Source organism: Ursus americanus, chromosome 22, assembly GCF_024610735.1.
Source record: "Ursus americanus isolate L20-20 chromosome 22, mUrsAme1.1.p, whole genome shotgun sequence".
Classification (NCBI taxonomy): Eukaryota; Metazoa; Chordata; class Mammalia; order Carnivora; family Ursidae; genus Ursus; species Ursus americanus.
The window spans coordinates 33587028-33599412 of record NC_142148.1 but is presented as its reverse complement, the minus strand read 5'-3'; the positions used below and the strand labels follow the sequence as shown (position 1 = coordinate 33599412).

Here is a 12385-nt window from a genome sequence, read left to right as displayed (position 1 = left end):
GCATCAACCAGCTTTATAATTAATTTACACTCTCTGACACGACGTGGAAAAACTGTCTTTCAGTAATTTGTTTCTTTTTCTTCCTTTCCTTTTTGGCTGCTATATTCCATTTTAATGGCAGGGTATATATTTGACATTCGTGACAAAGAACTAAGAAGACACTGTTCCTTCTGAATTCTTCAAATGACAATAATTAGTATCTTCGTCCTCATCATCTCCATGCTTCACAATTCACACGCCAGTAAGAAATCCAAGCTGGCGTCGCCCATTGGTCAGACTTTCATCGGAGCTCTCTGTTGGGTCAAATCTACAGGCCTTGACAGGCCTCTGATTACTCCGCCCGCCTTGCAACACTTGTCAGTGGGCTTTCCCCCACGCCCTGGGTTTTCCTCCTACTCCATCAGCTCTCTCCCCTATCGCTAATATTGATCCCTCCTCATTTCCTTGCCCTTCAGGGTGAATGGCCCTGGGCACAGTCCTCAGACCTCTTAGCTTTCCACATGCATTCACATCTTTGGTGATCTCACCTAGACTCAGACCTCCCACATTTATACATCTTCAGCCCAGACCTCTCCCTGAATTCCAGACCCTTGTATCCAACCATCTGCGGGACACCTTCACCTGGATGTCTGATGGACTCCCAGATTTAACGCATCCCAAACCAACTCCTGATCTTGCCCATTCGAACCTCTGGTGATGCAGTCTTTCCCCTTCTGGTAAACAGCAACTCATCTTTCCAGGTGCCCAGGCCCGAACCTTAGAACCACCCTTACCAACTCTCCCTTTCTCACATCCTACACGGGATCCCTGACTCTCCCTTCAAAATAGATCAAAATCTGACCCCTGCAAACCACTTCTACCCTTCCCACCCTTGTCCCAATTAGTATCATCCATGTCGTCCCTGGCTCTCAAGATAACCTGCCATCTGATCTTCCTCCTTCTGGACTTGCCTCTTACAGTGTATTCTCAATTCAGCAGCCAAAGTGAGTGTTTGAAAATATAAGCAACCTCATATCAGTCCTAGGTTCAAATCCCTCCAGTGGCTCCCCATTTCACTCAGAGTAGGAGCCGATGTCTTCACAGGGGTCCATAAGACCCTTCATAGTCTCCCCTACCATTTCTGCCCTCGTGTCCCCATACTCTGGCTCAATCCAGTCACAGGGGCCTCCTTGCTCTTCCGCACACACATGAAGCTCCTTTCTGCCTTTGGGTGTTTGCATTTGCCACGCCCACCTCCCCGAAGATAGCTGCATGTTTCCATCTTAGCAACGTAAGGTCTTGACTCAAAGACCACCTCCTCAGGGAGCCATTCTCTGTCCATCCTTCCTAAAACTACAGTGCCCCCGATGCTCCCTATTTCTCTTCACTGCTTGACTTTTCTCTGTAGTAGTGACAGGTAACTATATACTGTAATTTTGGTAGTTTATTGTGCTGTCTTCCCTATGAGAATGGAAGCATCTAGCTGAGTTTTTATCTTTTTTTATCCCCTTGTGAAGCCCCAGCTCTTAGAATGACGCCATTCCTGAGGTAGGAATGCAATCAGTAAATTTTTAAATGGGTGAAATAATGATCCTCTATGACCTATTCTTTTTTGTTTACAGAAGGTCATGGTCATCTTTGCACATAAATAAATGCATATCCAGTACAAAGGGCTAGGGACAAATCTGGCCTTGAGTGGATAATAGCTGAAGCCGGGTGATGGTTGTATGGGGATTCTTTATACTATTCTTTCTACATATATGTGAGCTTTCTACTGTAAAAAAAGTATACAATATTCACCTAATTACTTATAATGACTACACAGTATTCCACAGTCTGTACTATAACTAGTTAACCATTACTGTAGTCTGTACCATAACTAGTTAGCCATTACTGTACTGAAGACTATTGGGGTTCCGTCTGACACTACTATCTGATTATGGCCTTACAATAAGTTCCAAGGAACAGAAGAGTTTGCACATTTAAAATCTCATACATAATGAAACCTTCCCTTCAGACTGAACCAAAATGCACTCCCATTAGCACATGGAAGCGGCACTTCTCAGAGTATGGCCCACAAAATGCTTCCAGACCGCAAACAGTTCGTAACGGGTCCACCACGAGACTGGTTCGGAAACTGGGAGTAAATTATTTAGAAACTTGCACAGGCATTTGACAGAATAATTTTATATCTGATGAACATTTTCTAGAAATACACAGAAATATATTTGAGATTTTGTGTACTATTCATTGTCTTTTTTTTTTTTGGCTATGTATTTTTACCGTATTTTACAAATGTATCTATCATCAGCCAGAAACAGACTGGGGAATATGGTGCTTCACCTCAGTTTGAGAAAAATGACATCATAGTACTTGCTTCCCCACACCATCCCAATTGTAGACATATTTTGTTTTTTGTTTTTTGTACCATTTCGTTTACAGAGATGTACCGCTGTTGACTTAATTTGCACTTTCGATAGCTAGCAGGTTTGCACACCTTTTCATATGTTTGCTGGCCCTGTACTCATTATTTCATGAATTACCTGTTTATATTTCCCTCTCACAATTCTATGAAGACCTTCGTCTTATTGATGAAATTGTAAGAGCTTATTATAAGAGCACTGTGTACATTAGGGACATCGGCCCTTTGCTGATTCTATTCTATGCAAACTTTCAAACAAGTTCAGATGATTTCCCACATACTAAAATAAAATAATAAAGATTTAAAATGTTGTATGTAGTTTCTTCTTTTGAACGTTTCCTTCATGTCTTCTACTTAGAGATGTGCTTCCCACCAAAAGATGGTAAAAATATCGACTCATATATTATGCACATACGTTTATAGTTTACCTTGTTACATTTATAATTTTTATCTTCTAGAATTATTTTCGCATGAGTTGCCTGGTACGGATTCCGCTTCACTCTTCCAGATGACTAGGTAGGTGTCCCAACATCTTCTACTGACTAATTTATCTTTTTCCTTCCAATATGAAAAGCCAACCCTATCACCTACTATATATAAACTTACCTATAGACTCTGTATTTTATTCATTGATATATTCTTGTACCAATACCTCTGCTAAATCATCATTAACTCATATAATTAATATTTGAGATGGCAAGTACCTTTGATAAATATTTCTTATAATTCTGGGGGGGTTTATAGGTTCATTCTTCCAGATCAAAATCAGAATCATTTTGGAGTTCCCCAGTTTTGATAGGGATTGTATCATGTTTGTGCTTTAATTAAGCAAAAATGACAATTGTATGTAATTGTACTGAATCTTACTTTCCAAGAATGGACTATCCCTCTCCACCTATTTGAAACGTATTTTATATCCTACAATTGAGTTTTCTAGCTTTCTTCACTCAGTCCCTCAGATGTCTAGGTAGCTTGCTCCCTACTTCCGTACAGCGACGTTGTCATTATAAGTGAAATCTTTCTTTCAATAATTCTTCCTAACATTCATGTTATAATTAAGTCATCAACCTATTTTTACTTATTTTGTGGCCAACCAGCAACCTTATTAATCCACAATCATAGTGCTTCTGGTAGGTTTTCACATGAGTCTTGAAGCATACTCTGTAATTCCATTCATACTCTCAATTCATTCATTAAGAAAAAGAAAAAAGCAAGCACTGTGACATAGATCTCAAAATACTGGTGCAACTGAAGATTAATATTACATAAAAATATGAAGCCCCTCTGAGGAACATAAAATCCACTGGAGTATGTAAGATACATACACTTGCATATATTCCTATATAAGATAGCAACTGGGGGGTCTCTAAAAAGGCACAGATAAAATGTACAGTGGGAGAATGCACAAGGACGCACTGCAAAATAATGGAGAGCTCAAGGAAATCTTTGTGAGAAGGTAGCATTTATTTTACGCACAGAATGTCAGGATGTGAAAAGATCAGAGGGATAATATTCTAGAAAGAGAAAAAGAAAAAGGAGGCAAAAGGAGAAAAACCCCAGGCAAAGGTTGGCTGGAACACAGGGAATGATAAAGGGTGACAAATGGATCATTCTGCATGCAAGATTAATTTACTTCTTATTTGGTAGACAATGGTGAGCTATGGCATGAACAGAGCTATGCTTTAGGAAGACAAGTCTGGAGGCAGGATGCAAACATGGGCGATTTGGGGGTGAGAAGAACTGAGGCAGAGAGAGTATGGTGGTTTTAAAACATGGGCCCAAAATTCTTTGACATGCCTCTTGTTGAGAGGTGGGGTCTATGCCCTCTCCCCTTGAATGTGGACTTTGTAATTGCCTGACTGATATACTCCAGTGGACGTTACACTGGGCCAGTTCTCAAGCCCAAACCTTAAGAAACTGACACCTTTCTGGGGAACCCTCATGCACTATTAGTGGAAATGCAAACTGGGGCAGCCACTCTGGGAAACAGCATGGAGGTTCCTCAAAAAGTTACAAATAGAACCACCCTATGCCCCAGCAAATACACTACTAGGTATTTATCCAAAGGACAGAAAAATACTAATTCCAAGGGACACATGCACCCCGATGTTTATAGCAGCATTATCAACAACAGCCAAATTATGGAAACAGCCCACCTGTCCACCAACTGATGAATGGATAAAGAAGATGTGGTATATATATAATTTTAGAATATTACTCAGCCATAAAAAAGAACGAATTCTTGCCATTTGCAATGATATGGTTGGAGCTAGACAGTATTACACTATTTGAAATAAGTCAGAGAAAGACCAATCCCATATTTCACTCATATGTGGAATTTAAAAGAAACAAAACAAATCAGCAAAGGGGTAAAGAGAGAGAGAGAGGCAAACCAAAAAAATCAATTCTTAACTACAGAGAACAAACTGATGATTACCAGAGGAGAGGTGGGTGGTGGGATGGGTGAAATAGGTGATGGGGATTAAGGAGAGCACTTTTAATGAGTACACTTGTGATGTATTGTATGGAAGTGTTGAATCACTATATGGTACACCTGAAATTAATATTGTGCTGTATGTTAACTAGAACTTAAATAAAAATTAAAAAAAAAAAGAAAGAAAATGACACCTTTCACATCCTATCTCTTGGGACACTCACACTTGCAACATAGCCACCATGCTATAAGGAAGCCCAAGTACTCCATGGAAAGTCCACAGGGAGATAATCTGAGGTTCCTGGTTCTTAGTTCCCAGTAGACAGACAGCTATCTCCACTTGCCAGGCATGTGAGTGAATCATTGCTGCAGTGGATCCCCCAGCACCGGGCAAAACACCCCAGCAGATGCCGTAAGGATCAGAGCCGAGCCCTCTCCGCGGAACCCCGCCCTAACAGCAGATTCAAGGTTGCTGTTGTTTTAAGCACTTAGGTTTGGGTGGTTGGTTGCACAGCAACAGTAACTAGGCCAGAGACCAATTTAAAGGCTCTCACAACAGTTCAGATCGATAGCATGAAGAACACCTGGAAAAGTGACCGTGAAAAGGGGGTAAGCGCCAGATGCCAGTGCTACTTTGAAGATACAATCAATGGGACAATGGCAGCCTAAAATTAAAATTTGGCCCCTGAGTGATTTTTCTGATTAAGAATTAGCCAGGTAGGGGGTGCCTGGGTGGCACAGCGGTTAAGCGTCTGCCTTCGGCTCAGGGCGTGATCCCAGTGTTCTGGGATCAAGCCCCACATCAGGCTCCTCCGCTATGAGCCTGCTTCTTCCTCTCCCACTCCCCCTGCTTGTGTTCCCTCTCTCGCTGGCTGTCTCTATCTCTGTCAAATAAATAAATAAAATCTTAAAAAAAAAAAAAAAGAATTAGCCAGGTAGAAAGGGTTATTTACTATTTTAGAATTGCACATTGTTAAAGCCAACAGTTAGCTCTTTCTTCTCCCTACCTACCCTCACCCTCTCCGCTGGAAGAATATACTTTCCTGCCACACTGATATTAAGCTTCGCTATGCAGTTTGCTTTATCAATGGTATGTAAGCTTGAAGTGATGGTGGGTCAACTCCAAGTACGGGCTTTTAGAGACACTACAAGTTTCTGCGTGGTCTTTACACTTCTGCCATGACAGAAGAACATGGCCTGTGCAAGTCTCAAGAGGGAGACTCAGGGGCAACCCTGAACCCGACCCACAGCTTGGAGCCAAGTCCAGAGGAGCCTAGCCAGGTTGTTCAAATCCCAGCCAACCTATAGACCCACAGGCGAGAAACGCTCATTGGAATAAATAACATAAAATGATAAGTCAGTGCAAAAAATAAATAAACAATTACTTCTTGTGGTATGCCACTGATGTCTTATACGGAAGTCATTGTGTCTGAAGAATCCATTCACTAACATCTGAGAATGGCCCACTATCTCAACACAAACGTAAAAGATCGTAATCCTAATTACCAACACTTAGGCACACCTGTCCGTTGGAGAGATAAAGGTAGAGACACGTATTGATATTTCAAATGTTCCATTTGGGTCATTAGGTGATGCAGCCTTCTGTACATGAAACCAAAATAGAATGTGTTTAATAAGTCATGCAATTTTTCTTCTTGTCTTTGCTTTCTTACTACAACCTCACTCACTGGAAGGGATATTTCTGGTACAAAGTAAGTGACAAAACTGGAGATACTCTAAAGACAGGCTTTAGGGCTTTCGTATAGTGCAGGCATTCTCAAAGTATGGTGCGTAGCGGCATGTCAGGGGGGCCGGGAGGTCCAAACTATTTTCATCATGATTTGCCTTTTTTTTTTTTTTAAGATTTTATTTATTTATGTGACAGAGAGACAGCCAGCGAGAGAGGGGAACACAGCAGGGGAGTGGGAGAGGAAGAAGCAGGCTCATAGCAGAGGAGCCCGATGTGGGACTCGATCCCGGAATGCCAGGATCACGCCCTGAGCTGAAGGCAGACGCTTAAGGACTGCGCTACCCAGGCGCCCCCTCGCCTTTTTTGACTCTCAGTGTCTCACAAGTTGGAGACTTACAGAGGCTTTATCCTGTTTGAAATCTCAGTTAACTGACTGCAGAAGCAAACAAGAGAATCCAGGTATCTTCTACAAAGCCAGAAATTAGAGATCTGCAAAACTATCAAACAGTGCCATTCGTCTTACCAAAGTTAACTTGTTTTAGAAAAATATAGTCATTTTCCATTTTAAAACAGTTTTTTATGTTAACATAAGATGGGTTTTCTACTTACTGGAATGAATTAATACATAAATATTCTCAAGTGCCCCCATTTTCCTTCCTCATATGGCAAATATTTATGACATAAGCTACATAAAGTAAAGCCATTCAAGACCCTCTCAATTTTTAAGAGTATCAAGGGGTCTAAGGATAAGTTTGAGATACACTCCCAACTACGGTACAGAGTAGGCACCGCTGTGTTAAAAAGGACAGTGTGTGGGGAAGCACGCTTGAAGAAGAGTAGAAACAATAGGGTTGAGTTTGTGGGGTTCCTACAAGAACAGTGTTAGACTTAAATATTATCACCTTCGTAATGGAGGGAGAAATGACAGCCATGTGGCTCTTCTGTGCAAACTTTTACTTTACTCATCAAAACCTTGCTGAATAATACCTTTAAACAGTAATGCATACAGCAGGAGAGATGAAATCATCTGTCACAGGTTACACAGTGCTGAGGCTAAAAACGTCTCCTATTTTGTTCAAGCTACGACGTACCACTTCTAAGATGCTCTGACATTATTAAGAGAGAAATAAATGGCCGTGTACTTAGTCAACAGGAATGAACTGTTAACATCAGTAGTTATTTGTGTTTATTAAGCACTTTTCCCCCAAAGGACTTAAACATTTCAAATATATTAGCATGCATAAAACCTCTATTAATAACCTCACAAGCGCACAGTTGCTATTTCCACATTTTAGAGAGGAAAACGTTATCAGCTAATACACAGTAAACTACAAAGCAGAAACATTAAGCCCCTAATGCCTCATCTCTGACAACCAATCATTTGCACGTGATGTCCAACATAAAATGGATAATCTCTTGAACCACCACATTTGAGACTTTTGAATGAACATCACACGCTTTCCTGCGCTGTTTTAATCTAAGATAATTCCACAGCATCCTTTCCACCCTCACTGTCTGTCTCTAAGGTCTACATGAAACCCTTCAGCCAAGAAACCCAACGCTTTCTAATAAGACCGTCAATGGTGTTCTACACATTTATGAACCTAAACTTAGTCACCGAACTTGGATACTCAGATACCATCATCTTCATGGCTAGAAAGTCACTCAAAATGCTGCATCTCTATTTTGCAAAAGTGACCAACTGTTTCTCCAAGGAGGCATCCAGCTCCCCTCTAGCTCTGAGGTCTGTCTGTGAGCAGCATGAGGCAGTGCGGGGAGATGCGCGCCTAGCTTCTTCCGCAGCCTCATTGTGACTCCGTGTCTAACCCAGGCCAACAGTGGAGAGGTAGGCTCCAGATAAAAGATAACTAAAACTGGAAGGTCAGTTAATAATGATAAGAAGAAATGATGAGATTTATGTGCTGAATGAGGGTGTACATGAGTAATACCAGCTTTTGTAACAAATAGATCCAAAAATACATAAAGGCTCAACACAACAGAAGTTTCATTTTCTGTCTCCCTCCCTCTTTCTCTCTCTCATGTTCACGTAATTTATGCTCCCTCTTCTACTGCATAGAATTATTACTGAGAAAGACTGCGAATATTGCCATTGATGTCCTATTCAAGGGACATCAGGCTGGCTCAGTTGGAAGAGCACGCAACTCTTGATCTCGGGGTCATGAGTTCGAGCCCCACAGTGGATATACAGATCACTTCCATAAATAAAAACTTTTTTAAAAAAAAGATTTTCTATTCAAGAATATGTGGGTGTTCCTGGCTGGGGAAAATCCCTCCTTCACACAGCCATGTAGGCCCAGGTTTCTTCCATCCTGTCTTCCCAACACCCGCTATGGTCCATGGTCATCTAGACCCAAGCAGAGGAAGAAGGAAGATAGAGCATGGGGTTCCTTCGAAGCCCTGCCCCAGATCTGACACACACGATGACACACGTGTCACACAGCTGCTGTGTGCGTCAGAGTGGGGAAGCAGCACACAGGAAGAACAGACTACACACTCAAGCACAACGTACATCAACGTGCCACAGTCTACTTATTCTGGGAAACAAATAAAACAGGCCAGTCGACCCAGGTGGCAAGAATCCAAACTGTTGTGATTGCTCACAGGCAACGGTTTTGATTAAGTTCTCAGTAAGAAACAGCATTATAAACACCAATCTCTACCAAAAAATTAAAAAATATAAAGAGTTGTCCCATTACTAATCCAAAGGAGGGTGCCCATAATTCTTATATATGCAGTCCTTTATTTACCAATAATGAAAGTGTTTCTTTCCATAAAAGAAAATGAGAATATCGGGGCACTGGGTGGCTCAGTCGGTTAAACGTCTGCCTTCATCTCAGGTCATGATCTCAGGGTCCTGGGATCGAGCCCCACATTGGGCTCCCTGCTCAGCAGGGAGTCCGCTCCTCCCTCTCCCTTTACCCCTCTCCCTGCTTGTGCTCTCTCTCTCGCTCTTGCTCACTCTCTCTCTCAAATAAATACAATCTTTAAAAAAAAATGAATATCAGAATATCTTACCCATGCTATGGCTAATTTATAAGGAATCACTGATTTCTGGTTCTCGTGATGTTCTTTTGTTATCCTGTTATTATAAATCCATGTAGAAGAGGATGTCAGTTGGAAAAGGTGAAGCTACTCTCAGCTACTTACATATGCAGAAAAGCTGTTTTCCTTAGTGTTTCTCTTTTGTTCGCCAGAGCCGAACCACCTACCACCAAAGCCACAGGCCCTGGGCACTACAGCTGGCTCTGTCCACAGCCACCAGTGCCGCTGCCTGCACCGTGATGGGCAGAATTCTAAAGCACCTTCTGCCCCTTTGAGTTATCACTCCCAAGGCACAGTGCCATGCTTGCCAGACCTTGATCCTGTGTTCCTGCTAGCTGGCACAAGTCAGGAAAAACACAAATGTGGGCGTTTCTGTTTAGGAAATAAAGAGGAACAGGGCACTCTCACCCACCCAGCTTCTCACAATAATGGATTCCCCCAAATTTAGGGAAAGGATTCAGATGGCAGGCAGCCCAAATGGTGACAAATGCCTACCAAAGACACAATAAAACATTAACAAATCAAATGCACGCAGACCCCTGCCTCTTGTCATGGGATGGGGGCTGTCATGAGAGAAAGAACAGGAAGAAGATTATGGGGAAAACAATTTTCTTTTCCACTGATGCACTAGGGAATTTGTGTCCGTAAAGTCTCCCATGGTTCTATGAGGCAAACCAGGCTCTGGCTTCTCCATCCAATGCCAGGACCTCAGGGGCAAAGCTATTAAAAGTATAGACAATCATATCCAGCACTGCCTAAGACACTTTCTGTGATGATGGGAATGTTCCATCTATGTGCTGTCCAGGATATAGCCTCTCGCCACATGTGGCCATTAAGCACCTGAACCACGGCTACTGTGAATGATGAACTCAATTTTTAATTTTCTCCATTAAAATTTAGGTTTAAATAGCCACATGTGGCTTCTGGCTATGGTACTGGACAGTGCAAGACTAGACTTTCTGGTGGTGTCTAACCAATCCATTGCCTTAAATAACATAGTGATCTAATATCAAAAAAAAAAAGTGGATATTTCTTCCCCATAACTACCAAAGAACATTCTGGCTCTGTTGTGGTTAGAGCTGGGGCTCAATCCTAACCTGATTTAGATACCTTCACTATGTTCTAAAACAACAGTTCTCAATGTCTCGGATTATGGTGACTCATTTTTAATGTCAAAACAAATTATTAACCATTTATAGTAGTAGTGCTTTAGCTCCTATTAAGAAAATCCATTATAGTAAAAATCTCCTCTTAAGTCAGTAATACTTGATATTCATGCATCTTCCTCATAACAGTAGCAGCTATACAGAGTTGTCAAATAGACATGAACAGCAGAGACAGTACTGACTTAGTATGCAAGCAATCCTTGATATCACCATGGATTCCAGCACGTCTTAGAATACCCCACAGCCTCCTGGGCTCTGTGACCCACACAGGTTAGGAGCTGTCTTCTAAAGATGCATCCTAAGTGGCCAGCAGTTCCGTGATGTTATGTTACACAAATGAAGGTCTTGGTTCACAAGCGGGGCTTTGGATTGGTATTAGAGAAACGAGAAAAAGCAACTTTCCTAATACTTGGAAGTCAAATTTTTTCGGTGTATATCTGGTAGCAGATGTATAATATAGATTATTTATGTTGTAGTTAAGCCCAATTATCATGCTAGCTTCAAGGAAGATCAAGGTCTAACAACCTGGATCTCCTGAAAGTGTGCTGTTCTAACTCAACAGGTATGTGATGTTCATCTGCTCTCCTCCCATCATCATTTTGTCAGAAAATACGCTCACTCCCTGTGATTAACTTGTTTCTCTACGTCAACTTGAAAGCCAAAATCTGAAGAAATAATGTGAGGGAAAAAATGAAAGCAAGCATTTACTGAGTGGTTCCTATGGTGGAGCTCGCCATGTTCTGGAAAAGTCCATTTTAAGCTGGAGGTGAAAAGTCACTTTTATGAAACAGATGGAAGGGAAACAAACTGAGGGTTTCAGAGGGGAGGGGGGTGGGGGATGGGCGAGCCCGGTGACGGGTATTAAGGTGGGCACGTATTGCATGGAACACTGAGTGTTATATGCAAACAATGAATTATGGAACACTACATCAAAAACTAATGATGTACTGTATGGTGACTAACATAACATAATAAAAATTTTTTTTAAAAAAAAGAATGAAGAAAGACCCCATCAACATTAAAAATCTTGATTATAGGGGCACCTGGGTGGCTCAGTCAGTTAAGCATCTGCCTTCAGCTCAGGTCATGATCCCAGGGTCCTGGGATCGAGTCCCCCATGGGGCTCTCTGGTCAACAGGGAGTCTGCGTCTCCCTCTCCCTCTATCCCTCCCCCCTGCTCATGTGCGCACTTTCTCTCTCTCTTTTAAATAAATAAAATCTTTTTTTAAAAAATCTTGATTATAAAATGGAGAAGAATGTTTCTACACCACAACCTCTCTGCCCACAAATGACCGTACAGCTAAAATTTTATAACTTGGGAGGAAACTGAAGGGAAAATAGGACAATGTCAGGTTTGACCTCTGTGATCTGGAAACATCCCCAAATCTCTGAGGAGATCCTCTGGTTTGGGGTGACAGCCCCATCAGGCCCCACCATAACCCTCATGTGTCCAAGGACCTCTTGGGACCCACTGCTCTCCTTAGAATCAAAATCCCCCCCATGGGGCACCTGGGTGGCACAGCGGTTAAGCGTCTGCCTTGGGCTCAGGGCGTGATCCCGGCGTTATGGGATCGAACCCCACATCAGGCTCCTCCGCTGGGAGCCTGCTTCTTCCTCTCCCACTCCCCCTG

General features: G+C 42.0%; 1 protein-coding gene across 3 annotated transcripts in view; it reads right to left on the bottom strand.

Moving 5' to 3' along the window:
* The window catches only part of PLCB4 (phospholipase C beta 4), a 399303-nt gene that overhangs the window by 357044 nt on the left and 29874 nt on the right, over nucleotides 1-12385 (bottom strand). The gene's annotated exons all lie outside the window — the stretch shown is intronic.